Source organism: Sminthopsis crassicaudata, chromosome 4 (assembly GCF_048593235.1).
Source record: "Sminthopsis crassicaudata isolate SCR6 chromosome 4, ASM4859323v1, whole genome shotgun sequence".
Taxonomy (NCBI): domain Eukaryota; kingdom Metazoa; phylum Chordata; class Mammalia; order Dasyuromorphia; family Dasyuridae; genus Sminthopsis; species Sminthopsis crassicaudata.
In genome coordinates, this window is record NC_133620.1 from 104281938 (window position 1) to 104297138 (window position 15201).

The 15201-nt window shown below is 35.8% G+C and overlaps 1 long non-coding RNA gene across 1 annotated transcript in view; it reads right to left on the reverse strand.

Annotated features, from left to right (window-relative positions):
• LOC141541060 (uncharacterized) overlaps positions 1 to 14068 on the reverse strand; it is a 71942-nt gene extending 57874 nt beyond the window's left edge. Inside the window, exon 1 of the long non-coding RNA XR_012481639.1 lies at positions 13980 to 14068. This is a non-coding gene — a long non-coding RNA (uncharacterized LOC141541060). The remainder of the gene's footprint in view (positions 1 to 13979) is intronic.
• Positions 14069 to 15201: the final 1133 nt, after the last annotated feature.

Consider the following 15201-nt stretch of genomic DNA (forward strand, 5'->3'; position numbering starts at 1 on the left):
AATGATTAACTTTGGGGGAATGTCAAACTCAGATGTGTCCAGGTTCTACTTAGTTGAAGGGAATGAGGCAAAGAAGGAATAATTTCCCAAAGTGAATTTGGGCTTTTATGTCAGAAGAAGTCCTTTACATAAAGATAATTTACCCAGCAAATGAACAAGGGAAATGAGACTCAGAACTTAAGTAATCTAGTAAAAGTCCAAAGGCTAGAAAGCTGAGAAGAAACCAGGTCCTAACTTTCCAACTGACTTGCTCTCCCCATTCTATGACATCAAAATCACAGTGTGAAATTAGAATAAATCCATGCAATTATTAAGTGATTTCTATGTGCTGGGCACTGTGCTATAAGCACTGAGAAATTTAAAAAGAGGTAAAATTCAATCCTTGCCTTCCTAGAGCTTTACAAGCTCCCAGATTATGAATAGTCTGAAAAGCATGCTGGAAATATAGATACTTTAGAAGGGAATTTGCTGCCTTGATTATATTGCCCATAGAAATTTACCCTTTAATTGGTAGATTAACTTGGACTTGATCCATTTGGTATGTCAACATACATTGTGACTCTTGGTGAGTCATAAATTATTAGGAAACTTTCACAGACATATTATTGTTTATTGTTCAGTAATCTTGGTAATTAAATATAGGTATAGCTTTTACTAAGTACCAACTCATCTGAGTGGACATGCAACATGAAAGAAAAATGGACCAGATTCCTACCTTTAATCGATTACTTTTGGAAAATTATTATTGAACTTTAAAATAGAAACAGTAACAAATTATAGAGAGATATTCAGAAAAGAAGTTTGAATCTATATGATGTTTTGAATGGTAGGATAAGGAGTCTATGGAATGATTAGCACAGTTCCTGGAATATAGTAGACACTATATAAATATTTGTTTCTGTCTTCTTCTTTCACCCACAAAGATATTCCCTGCCCAGAGCCTTGCTGAAATTTCTATATACTATGTCTATAGTATTTCACTGCATTGAAATGTATGGAACTCTAGCAGTGTCAAACTAATTAAAAAAAAAAAAAAGAGGAATAATCTGACATGATTTGGGCGCCTAATATTTAAAGGAGTAAAGGATCTTAGAAATTATCTAGTCTAAGGTTTTTTTTAATTTGACCTCCATGAACTCTAGTCTATGAATATATTTCAGAGTCTTTGAGCTTGAATAGGAAAAAAAAATCACATCTTTATTTTCACTAACTTCTAACTGAAATTAATGTATCAGTTATGAATTTTAAAAGAATTATTCAGAGAGGGGATCCATAGTCTTCACCAGATTGCCAAAGGAGGCCTTGACCTTGATCTATCCCAACTTTCTGTCACTATTTTACCATGAAAGGTAATAGAGTAGGTTGCAAAGCCAGGATTCTAACTTAGGTTCTCTGATTATAAACTCAATACTCATTTTATTACACCATTTTGTTGCTAGTGAACTAATTAGTACTAGCCTCTAGTGATCAGCACTTTTTTCTCCCTTATGTTTACAGATCAGTTTTTTACCTTAATTCCCTATTTCTCTTAAAGACACTTCTCTTTACCCAATTACTCAGTTACTCAGGATCAAAACTTCTGTCATTTTCCTTTTTACTCACATCTCATATCCAAACAGCTGCCAGATTCTGCTGATTTACATCCCATTCATCTGTCTATATTGCTGTCATGTTATCAGTTCTGTTGCTTCTTCATGCTGCCTCCCCCTAATTCTTGCTTTGATTATGTTAATCAAATCAATGCTAACATTGCTACAGATAAGATGTCAATTGACTGCCCCATGAATAAATTCATTCCTATGAATTAGAAAATTCTTTTCCCTGGCCACCACTGTTCTCTTTGTGCTATCTCCTCCATTAGAATAAAAGCTCCTTAAAGAAAGAGACTAACTTATTTTTATACTTGTACCTTTAGTTCTGAGCACTGTATGTATTTGACACATTAAAAAGTGTGTAATAATACTCTTTCATTCATTCATTCCTCATTCATTCTACCTAAGTAATATCACTTATATTTGCCACCTCCTTTCAAATCTCACTGCTATCATTCTAGTCTAGTCACCTTCATCTCCTAGTAATCTCACCTGGACTGCTGCAAGAAGTTGCTAACTGATCTTCTACTTCTGATATCTTTTCCTTCTAGTCCATTTCCATACATCCTCCAGATTAATCATTTTAAAACATAACTCTGATGTTAACTTCCCTCCCCAAACCAACAACCTTCAAAGCTCCCAAAATTGCAGACATAAAATCCAAACTTTTAAGACTAGCATTCAATGAATCTAGTTTTCTTTTTTATTGAAGTTTTTTATTTTCAAAACATATGCAAGATAAGAGCAAAACTACAAAACACCTTCCACACAAATAAAGTCAGATCTAACCAATTGGAAAAATATTAAATGCTCTTGGATAGGGCAAGCAAATATAATAAAGATGACAATACTACCTAAACTAATCTATTTATTTAGCGCTATACCAATCAGAGTCCCAAAAAACTATTTTAATGCTCTAGAAAAAATAACAACAAAGTTCATATGGAAAAACAAAAGGCCAAGAATTTCAAGGGAACTAATGAAAAAAAGTCAAATGAAGATGGCCTAGCTGTACCAGAGGTAAAATTATATTATAAAGCAGCGGTTACCAAAACCATTTGGTATTGGCTAAAAAGTAGACTAGTTGATCAGTGGAATAGGTTAGGTTCAAAGGACAAAATAGTCAATAAATTTAATAATCTAGTGTTTGACAAACCCAAAGACCCCAGCTTATGGGATAAGAATTCACTGTTTGACAAAAACTGCTGAGAAAACTATGGTATGTAAATAAATTAGAGGAATTAAGATAGTTTACCTCTCAGACCTATGGAAGAGGAAGGAATTTATGACCAAAGAAGAACTAGAGATTATTATTGATCACAAAATAGAAAATTTTGATTATATCAAATTGAAAAGTTTTTGTACAAACAAAACTAATGCAGATAAGATTAGAAGGGAAGCAATAAACTGGGAAAACATTTTTACAGTCAAAGGTTCTGATAAAGGCCTCATTTCCAAAATATATAGAGAATTGACTCTAATTTATAAGAAATCAAGCCATTCTCCAATTGATAAATGATTAAAGGATATGAACAGACAATTCTCAGGTGAAGAAATTGAAACTATTTCTAGCCATATGAAAAGATGCACCAAGTCATTATTAATCAGAGAAATGCAAGTTAAGACAACTCTGAGATACCACTACACACCTGTCAGATTGGCTAGAATGACAGGAACAGATAATGCAGAATGTTGGAGGAGATGTGGGAAAACTGGGACACTGATACATTGTTGGTGGAGTTGTGAAAGAATCCAACCATTCTGGAGAGCAATCTGGAATTATGCCCAAAAAGTTATCAAAATGTGCATACCCTTTGATCCAGCAGTGCTACTACTGGGCTTATATCCCAAGGAAATGCTAAAGAAGGGAAAGGGACCTGTATGTGCCAAAATGTTTGTGGCAGCCCTTTTGTAGTGGCCAGAAACTGGAAACTGAGTGCATGCCCATCAATTGGAGAATGGCTGAATAAATTGTGGTATATGAATATTATTGAATATTATTGTTCTGTAAGAAATAACCAGCAGGATGATTTCAGAAAGGCCTGGAGAGATTTACGTGAACTGATGCTGAGTGAAATGAGCAGAACCAGGAGATCATTATATACTTTAACAACAATACTGTGTCAGATGATCAATTCTGATGGGCGTGGCCCTCTTCAACAATGAGATGAACCAAATCAGTTCCAATAGAGCAGTAATGAAATGAACCAGCTACACCCAGCGAAAGAACTCTTGGAAATAAGTAAGAACCACTACATAGAATTCCCAATCCCTCTATTTTTCTCCGCCTGCAGGTTAATTGTACACTGTTTCAAAGTCCGATTCTTTTTGTACAGTAAAATAACTGTATGGACATATATATGTGTTGTATTTAACTTATACTTTAACATATTTAACATGTATTGGTCTACCTGCCATCTGGGGGAGGGGAGGAGGGGAAGGAGGGGAAAAATTGGAACAAAAGGTTTTGCAATTGTCAATGCTGAAAAATTGCCCATGCATATATCGTATAAATAAAAAGCTATAATAAAATAAATAAATAAATAAACATATGCAAGGATAATTTTTCAACATTGGTCCTTGAAAAACCTTGTGTTCCAATTTTTTTTACCTTTCCCTCCTACCTCTTCCTCTAGATAGCATGTAATCCAATATATGTTAAACAGGGTAAAAAAAATTTGTTATATCCAATATAGGCATACATGTTTATACAATTATCTTTCTATACAAGAAAAATCAGATCAAAAAGTAAAAAAAAAAATTATAAAATAAAATTCAAGTAAACCATAACAAAAAGAGTGAAAATACTATATTGTCATCCACCCTCACTTCCCACAGTCCTCTCCTGGGGTGTAGACGGTTCTCATCATCACAGGATCATTGGAATTGGTCTCAATCATCTCATTGTTGAAAAGAGTCACATCCATCAGAATTGATCCTTGTACAATCTTCTTGTTGCCATGTACAATCATCTTCTGGTTCCACTTATTTCATTCAGCATCAGTTCATGTAAGTCTTTCCAGGCCTCTCTGAAATCATCCTGCTGATCATTTCTTATAGAACAATAATATTCCATAACATTCATACCATAACTTATTCAGCCATTCTCCAACTGATGGAATCCGAAAAATGGTAGAAGGGACCTGAGTGGGAGCATTGCAAAGTCTAGAGATTCAGGACTGGAACTTACAGTTTCCAGTCCCTTGTCACTACAAAAAGAGCTGCCACAAACCTATTTACATATGTGAGTCCCTTTTTCCTCCTTTAAGACCTCTTTGAGATACAACATGGTCACAAGAAATACTGCTGAAGCAAAAGGAATGCCCTGTTTGATAACCCTTTGGGCGTAATTCCAAATTGCTCTCCAGGATGGCTGACCCCACTTTTCTAGGACTATCTCTTACTTTTTTCCTTACTCCCTCCTCCATCAACAGTGTCCTCTGCTTCAGTTAAGCTGAATTGCTTAATATTCTTGAATATGTCCTGAGCTCTCCTTTTTATGAATCCCTGATCCATGTCATTTCTATCCTTAAAATGAAGTTCCCTCCATCTCTACCTATCAAAATCCATTTCAATAGTTATTTTCTCCATAAAGTTTTCTATGATCACCCTCACCAGAAGTGAGTTCTCCTCCCTCCTCAGAACTCTTACATCACTTTATGTATATTTCTCTTGTGATTCTTATCACATACATTCTGTAATGTTCTCCACCCTTGGAGATCCATCAGCTTTATCTTGATGCCCTGGAAGCTCTATTCCTGATTCTGGACTTTCTCCACCATGCCATAGACATCTTCTCATCCTGGAAGTTCATTCCACTGCTAGATGTCTTATACTTAAAGTACATCCTCCATCTGTGACCTCTTCCTCTGCCTGACACCTCCCAGAACTTTCATTTCAAGGAAAATGACCAGGCCAGTTATATCTTCTGTAAGTTCCAGTCCTGAATCTCTAGACTTTGCAATGCTCCCACTCAGGTCCCTTCTACCATTTTTCAGATTTTTAAAAAAAATGTTGTCTTTCTTTCAGCTTGTATTTGTATTCCCAGTGCTTAGTACAATGCCTGGCACATAGTGAGTATTTATTAAATGTTTCTAGACTTTGTAAGCTCCTTGGAAGGAAATTCTTCAACAGTTATTTAATATTTAGATCACAGATAATAATATTTAATAATTTTTTGCATTTATATAGTGCTTTAAGATTTACAAAGTGTCTTACAGATATTATTTTTTTATCCTAACAACTCTGAGAGTAAGATGCTAATGTTATCTCCATTTTACACGCGAGGAAACTGAGACAGAGAGTGGCTTAGTGACTTACACAAAGCATAACCAAGAGAGAGAACATCATCAAATGAATTAATGTACTTTATAAATAAAATCCCTTTTAGATTCACAACATTTTAATGAGGATTTCTCCGAGCTACAAACTGTGAAATGAAATGCTGCTATGAATTGAGCACTGCTGGGTGTGAGACCGCAGGGATTCAAAGACTTTCCTATTTGGTTAGATCAACAATCTCAATTCATCTTTAGCACTTAAGAGACCATTGTCATTCTCTCACTACCATATTCTGCTTTCTAAGCAAAGGAATTTCTTCCTCATTTCTAACGCACTAATAAGTGAAGCATATCTACAAAAAGCTCCCTCCCTTGCTGCTACTATGAAGGGAATGACCAAGTGCTGGGCAAATGGGTTAAGCCTGCTTGGAAGAGATAAAAACAGCTTGGTGCTTTGGCAACAGAGAACTCACTAATTTGAACAGTGCAGACACCTCCTATGAAGAACTAACAATATTTCTATTAAAATGGCATGTGTTATTTCCATTTTAAACAGAGAGCTTTATTTTGGACTTGGTTTCTATGGAGTACAACCCAGAGAAATATGTGCAGCTGAGATCATAGGGAGTTGCCCAAGCCATTTAAAATTGAAGAGGAGGCATTAGGAGCATGTACTGGATGTGTTTTCACAGTTCATTCTATGAAAAAGTCCCTTGTTTCTCTTCTATCTATATATCTATGATACTTCTATCACTTCCACTAGGTTGCCACCTACAAAAAAAACACCTGTACATAACCACATACAGATTCATTCACTTATGAGCCAACTTCATATATCAACTTGATCATGCTCCAAATTAAAATATTCATTTTCATGAACGTAACAGAGCAGGCAGAAGCTTCCTGGTGTGCTAAGAGAATTTTATAAAGGTGGAACCATATTCAAAGAACTAAGTTTCTAAAGGTCCTATAAATATTCTTTTAATGAAATTTTAAGTCTGGGCTAGCACCAAATCTGGTTGGGGCTGCTCTCTTCCTTTGTTAACCCTTAAATGTTCTATGGCATAGTGGATCTCATGAATTGAGGGGGAAATAATATCTAGTATTTATATACTGCTTTATTTATAAAACACTTTATGAAGATTATCTAATTTTGTCCTCTTAACAACATTGGAAAATAGGTGTTATTATCATCCCCAATTTATAGATGAAGAAACTGAGGCAAACAGGTTAATGTCACAAGCAGGGTCTAAACTCAGGTCTTTCTGATCTCAGGTCCAACCCAGTATTTATATGCCACCTAAATAGGCAGGGTGGTTGTATCTCAACTATTGGAAATAGAATAGGGGTTAAGTCTTTATTACTGACTCATGATCCTCAAAATATTTCAAGTTGAAAGATGAAAGCACCCCTCAATGATCTCCTTTGTTGAATTCCAATAATACTTACGCCTACTGTAATGTCTGAGCTAGCTTTCTGGAAGGCCTTGGGACTAGCCTTAGTCTCAGAAGAATAATCACTATGAGAATAATCAGGAATAAAGTCCAAAGTCATTATTATCTTCTTCAGTCTCCCAGTCTGAACCAGTCTCCCCCATGGTGCAGGAGGCAGGAGAGCCACCAGGAGCATAGTCAAAGATAGAATGTCTATGGCTGACTTTGTCCTCAGTTTAAATACCCTATTACAATTACATCAACTGAAGAACCATTACATCACCATGCTTAGTACTAAGGATATATAAACTAGGTAATCATTGTCTCATCAATCCCTCTGAATTAACACCTTGTTTTAAGTATATTTTCAAGTGTGTTTCTCCTGCTCATTACAATCTACAGGATATAATTGTACAAACAAATTTGCTTCACTCCTTCTATCTTTTGGTGCTAAGACCTGATACCTTCTGATGAGATTACTTCTTTGGCCACCCTTCCCACTACTGGCAATACCTTTTCTCACAATTTCTATCATTTTTACTAGGTTGCCACCTACAAGAGACACCTGTACATAAACACTCACAGATGCACTCACTTAGGAGCTTATTCAACAATCATGATAGGGAAGCCAAACTAACTACTCCTTGCTATGGTTACTTCAATCTAGACTCCTTTTTGAACACTATTAATTGTCCTTTGAGCTCCATGATACCCAAATTTATTGCCCAATCCATGACTCTCAGGACATTTTCCTTTCTTCTTCAATGAGTTCATTGTCTCACCTTCTCTCTCTCTTCCCCAACTCCTGCCATTATACTGACCAACTTAACAAACATATCAACGTTCTCTCAAATATTCTCATTTCATAGTTCTTCAACTACTTCACAGGATTGTTGTAAGGAGCTAAATGTAGAAGAGTTAAATAGGTAAAGTAATGTATAAATCTTAAAGCACTTTACAAATGTTATTATAATTATTATTACTCATTTCACATGATCTAATTTTCTTTTCCAATTCAGCTATACACAGAGATAGACATACTCTTGATCTTGACATCACCTCATAAAAACATTTCTGAATGTTCTGAAATGTCTTTATTTGCTATCATTCCATCCTTTCCTAGGCCTTATGACTCTAAAGCCCATTCTTCATCTCCATCAAGACCTCTTTTTCCTCCACCATCCCATTGCTTGCCACATTATCATATCTGAAATGACTATATTCTCTTGTTTGTAACTGCACACCTTGGTGAAGGAACTCAACTCTATGCTGTTCTCTATTTTAGAATCCTATGTTCCCTTGTCTATAACAATCATATTACAATCCCCAATTTGGATTACTGCCATTGGCATCCTTCCTAGCTCCCTTCTACATTCTACTCAATGGAATAGGAGAAAATTATAAAACTATGCCAACTGGGTCCACTACACATTTGTTATTTAATATCAACCTGACCCTCCCTTCAACAAAACAACCATTTTACTTTTTAATAAATTTCCTATCTCACTCTCTACAGCAGCTTTTCCAAACATTCTCATATCTCTTTAATTCTCCCTCCCTCTCACCACATCTTCTTCCCTTATCTGAAGACTTAATACTTCACTTAAAAATTGAGTCCATTCTTCAAGAATGTCCTCTCCATCACTCTTCCTGCTCATCTCATATAACTCAGACATCATCTGCCTCTATCTTCTTCATTGTTGTCTTGGATGAAAAGGTAGCCCCTCTACTTGTCATGGTCAAAAATTCTGCATGCACACTTGATTCTAGTGGTAGATTATGCTCACTGTCCTTCCCATTCTCTCTCTCATTTTCAATCCATCCTATCTACTGAGGGCTTCTCTGCTGTTTAAAATATATCCACATCTTCCCAATTAAAAAAAAAACCTGACCACCATTTCTCCTTTCTTTTGTAGCTAAACGCCTTAAGAAAGTTACCTATAATTTGTTCCTCCACTTTTTTTTCCTATTACTCTCTAAACCCTCAACAATGTCATTACTTCCAACTTCATTACTTAACTGAAATTGCTCAATCCAAAATTATCAAATCTAGAGGTGTTTTCTCAATTCTGATCTTTCTTAACATCTCACATTTGACCTAATCACCATATTCCCCAGGATTCTCTCTTTGGATTTTCATAATTTTTTGGTCTCCTCCTCTGTTTGACTCCTAAGCCTCTTTTGTCAGTTCTTCATTTGTGTTTTGCCCACTATCTATCCATATGCCATCTTCTCATTTACCTATTTTCTATATAACTTATTGGTTTCATTTAAATAACATCTAGAATTAGATGTCCCATGTATATCTCAAACTCAATATATACAAAACATCACTCATTATTATTTCTCCCAAACCTTCCCTTTCTCAAATTTTTCTATTATAATTATGGGTTCTATCATCATTCTAATCCAGGCTTATGGTGAAAATATCCAATTTGTTGCCTAATCCTATCATTTCTATTTTTGCAACCTTCCTTCTACTCATAAAGACCATGATTCAAGCCTTTATTAGATCTCACCTGGACTACTGCACTAGCCTTCTGCAAAAGGTTGCTTCAAATCCTTCTCTATCAGCTTATCCCTCACTCAAATGTGAAAGGGATTTTTCCTAATACCTAGTTCTACATCATCTATTTGTTAAATTTTGTGGCTCCTTATTAGATTAAGGATCAAATGTTAAATCATTTTATTTTTATTTTAAACTCTTTACAATATGGTCTCCTCCTATCATTCTAATCTTCTTTATTTCTTTCCATATAATCTATAATCCAGTTGTCCTATTCTTTACACTTTTAACATTCTCTCCCTTTTTCTCCTTTTAGAATGCTTTTAGAATGACTATTTTTGTGACTGGACTGTTCTCTCTGTTTACCCTCACCTCTAAGCTTCCCTGGCTTCCTTCATCATTCAGCTCAAATTCATCCTTCTTCATGAGCCCTTTACAGCCCGTCACATGCCCTAGAGATTAGTACCTTCTCTCCTGGGTTACCTTCCATCTACTCAGTATAATATCTTGTATGTGTCTATTTATTTACAGGAATTCTCCACCATCCAACTGGGAGTTTCTTGAGTGTAAGGACTATTTTTGCCTTCTATTATATTCCTAATATGCCTATCATACTAAGCAAAGCACTGAATAAATGCTTGTTAGCAATTGACTGAAACCAGTATGAACTACTTATTGTTGTAAATGCAAAATAAATATATGCTGAATGAATGAATAAATGTTTTATGTTAGTTTTTTTCTGCAATGAGATCTTAAATTCCTTGATTTATGGAAAAATGACATTTTACATAAGGCATTTTACATAATTATCTATCTTGGACTCAGTTTTTTCATCATTTTTCATCTATAAAATAAATAGATTGGACTGGATGATACACTGTAGCTCTAAATTCTATTAACTTTGTGGGACTTAGGGGACCTTGAAGAGTCCTCTCCCATAAAGGCACTGGTTAAGTCTTCCATTTGCTCTAAGGACAACACTGTCTCAGATAGAGAGACCAAAGAAGTTGAAAACATTTCTGCAGAAGATCCATAAACATCTGACTAACCAGGTTTGGATCTCACCAGCACTGGACTCTGATCTCTTTGGTTAAAAGGTAATCCTTGACAACAAACTCTCATTAGTACCACTTTTCTTTCTGAAAGATACTTCATAGCTATTTCTGATTTCAGCTTTTCTGATGTTTCACATCCTTTATAATTTCTTCAAGGTCCATACATCTGTGTCATATAAACAGGGCTGACTTGGTTCCCTATATTCTGCCTGTTTCCAGACTGTATGTCTCTGCACCTAATCATTGTTCTAGATCACACCTGCATTCTTTCCCTTGAATTTCTTGGATTTTACTTCTGTCCCAAGATCAAATCCTAGTCTATTGTACCATTGCTAAATTTCAGCTTATACCTGCCTGCCTAAATCAGTCTGGGACTTTACATCTCAACCTACATAATTTAGCCTCCATTTGTCTGGATAAATGTTGTAGGTCTTCATGCACCTCAACCCATCTTCATCTTCTTCAGTCTGGGCATTTTTGAAGTTTGGCTATAAAAAGTGATTGACTCTTAGAAGGAAGTTAATCTTTATCCTATACCTTTTATTCTCTAGTCACCATCTTCTCCTCCTTCCTGTCCTATCTCTTCTGTCCTTCTGTTACTCAACTTTAATAGGTAATCATTTGCCTGACCATACTACAATCCAGGCCTCTGTGTCATTCCTTGCTCTCTCCCCACCATACCTAGATAAGTCTCCCTTACCCTCCTCCACATTCTTTCTTGATATTGTCTTCTCCCATTAAAAGTTAAGCTCTTTAAGGCAGAGACTATCTTGCTTGCTTTTTCTTTCTTTCTTTTTTTTTTTTTTTTTGTTTGTTTTTTTGAATCCTAAGAACTCAAGACAGTGTTTGGTACACAGTATATAATAAATATGCTGTGCTTGCTCTCTGTCTGTCTGTCTCTCTCTCTTCCTTTCTCTCTCTCCCTCACTCTTTATTTTCCTCTCCTTCCCTTTTCCCCCCTCCATTTATCTCTCTTCCTATCTTTTCTGCTATCTCTCTGTCTCTGTGTATATGTCTTTCTCTGTCACTTTCTCTCTGTCTCTCTCTTTTAATAACTTTTTCTTTTCAAAAAACACGCAGTTTTCGGTATTTCTCCTTGCAAACACTTGCATTTTCTACATCCCCTTCTTTAGACAGCAACTAACCCAATATATGTTAAACTTATATAATTCTTCTATCCATATTTCCATATTTATCATGCTGTACTATTCTCTATCTCTTTTTCTCTGTATAAGTCTGTCTCTCTGTGTGTCTGTCTCTTTCTGTCTCTCTCTATGGGTTTATGACTCTCTCTCTCTGGCTCTCTCTCTCTATGTGTGTATATCTCTGCCCCTGTCTCTCTGACTCTGTGTGTATGTTTCTGTCTCTCTCTGTGTGTCTCTCTCTCCCCATTTGTTGGTAGGACTATCAAACTGAAGGATCAATAAAATGGCATCTTTAATTTAGAATAAAAATTTGGAACTTTATTTGAAATATCTGAAAAAAAGCATCTCATATGGCTCTATTAAGCTCCTTTAACAGATTTATAATATAGCTATTAAAACATGTAAATTTCTGGGCAGCTAGATGGTGCACTGGATAGTGCAGTTCTAGAGTCAGGAGGAAATTATTTCAAATCCAGTCTCAGACACTTAACACTTGCTAGCAGTGTGATCCTGGGCAAATCACTTAATCCCAATTAACACACACACAAAACAAGACAAAAAAGAAATTTAGGTTTCACAGTAGAAATTCCCAGTTAGAACTCTACTTAAAAATGAATTGCTATATTTTAATAGAATTGCCAATGACATGTATATTGGGATTCTGGACTCATTCAGTATATGTGAATGCTTGTTTTATGCTCAGATTCAAACACTCCTAGGCTCATGGAGTGATCTGAAATATAGGAAGATGGTGGAGAAGAGATGTGTCCTTATACAAGCTCTCCCTACTGTCCCTCAGATCAACACCAAATCAAGCCTCTAAACTAGTTTTGGAGAGATAGAACCCACAAATATTTGGAATGTAACAATTTTCCAGCAGAAGATATTTTGGAAGAACTTCAGAAAAGGTCTGTTTCAATCAGGCATGGGGGAAATGGCCAAGCACAGATAGAGAACGAGGGCAATGTGGGGTCTGTGAGCCGGGGAATCTATTGGGAGGAATCTACAGCAGTGTCCTGGTTACAAGCTGGTATATCAGCAAATTAGCTATGAGACATCCCACACAAATACAAGAGGTATTTGTGAGCTTCTGAAACTCAGAATAATGTGGGACTTGGCCGTCCCTATCCAGCACTAGAAGTCAGCAGCACCAACTCAGCACAGCCACTGTCTCCTGTAGAGGAAGCTTGAACAATCTCCCCTTTGCCCTAAGAGCAGAGTTCAACATTTTTTTAAAGTGAGCAAAAAAGCAAAAACACAAACACACACACACACACACACACACACACACACACAAACCCTCTGACCATGGATAATTTTATAAAGAAAAAAAAGAATAGACCTCAAACTCTGAGGACACTGAAAGCAAATCATATCCAGATGAAGCCCCATAGGGTTTTATGAGTTGATTTGTACCTCACAGAAATTATTTGAAGAAAACTCCTTACAAAATAGATTTAGTGAAATGGAAAAAGCATATAATTCCTTACAAAATAGATCTGATAAACTGGAAAAAGAAAACAATTGCTTGAAAAACAGAATGTATGAAATGGAAAAAATCCGTTGATGAAAACAACTCATTTAAAAATTCAATTGGCCAAATACAAAAGGAACAAAAAAAAATTTAACTGAAGAAAATAATTTACTAAAAATTAGAATTGAACAAATGGAAATGAATGATACAATAAGATATCAGAAATCAGTCAAACAAAGCCAAACAAATGAAAAAAAAAATAGAAGAAAATGTAAAATACCTCATTGGAAAAACAAGTGACTTGGAAAATAGATCTAGGAGAGAAAATCTAAGGATAAAACTGAATTTCATTTATTTCCTATAAAAAGACCAGAGCTGAACAGAAATTTTGATCTCCAAACATAAAACACAAGATAAATATAAAAAGGTAAAAAAAACAAAAATCAAAGCATACATATATGAAACATAACTTACGAAAACTGTAACAAACAAACCTCTCCAGGTTGGGTACTTTAATGTCTCTCACAGTTGTTGGTTCCCTTTACCAAGTAGTACCTCTTCTTCCTCAACATCTATACCCTGCCCTCTGCTGACAATCTCCAACCCACAACTTTGCACCCGACCTTTTCCAGATAATCCTTATCAAACATTACAAATAGAAACCGATTTAACATGCTTAAATGAGAACACACTCCCTTTCTGGAAAAATCTATGTCCTTCACCTGTATCCCACATCCACCAGAAAGTGTGACAAACAACTACAAAATGGGGGGGGGGTAAATTTGAAAGCACCATCCCTATAAGACCATCTTTGACTCCCTGCTCTGAGGACCTTTCTTCACCTGACTCTACTGAAGATCCAACTGCTCCTTTGGCTATGACCATCGTTTGTTCTCCCTGCTCCCAGACTCCCACCCCATGGGAGCAAACTACTGTACATTATAGTTAGGTCTTAAGCCTTCCGTCCTATGAATCAAAATGTTCCCTAATAATGGTCTATCACTTTAAGTATTGCTGCTCTGGCTGATTCATAAATGATTCCTTTAATTCCCTAAATCTGTGAAATGGACTGGAATAGAAAATGAGATTGTGACTAATTTCATGAAAGATTGCACAAATTTTGTCCTACTTATTTTGTTGCAACCATTATGAGCAAGCTAAGGCAATTCTTAGCTTAGAGACTGGAGACCTAAGTGTTCAGGTCAATTTGTCAACCTGGTCAGGGACTAAGCAGGGATACAGAGGAACTGGGGCCCGACTACCCTCCTTTACATTTACTCTCTCTGGATTTTGTGGACAACCATTCGCCTGAAGTGATTGCCTCTCTTCTTTCTCTCTCTCTTCTCTTCTTCCTATTTCATCCTAACACTACTTTGATGAAGAAAAGGATAGAAGAGAGTGAGAGAAGGGGAGAGAAAGAGAGAGACAGAGAATGACAAAGACACACAGAGAATTACCGAAAGAGACAGAGAACACAGACTTATTGTATTTGCCAAGTCATTAAAGATATGGTATCACTTCCTGACATGGAAGTAATGAGCTCAGGGTACAAAATAAGACAAAAAATTTTGGTCATGGTCAATGTTAGATTTTGTTTTGTTAACTATGCAAATTTGTTGTGAGGACTTTGCTGACTTTTTTTTCTTATTAAATGAGGATGGGGGTGAAGGAAGAAGGTTGATTTTTGTTCACTAAAAATATTTTAAATTAAAAAAC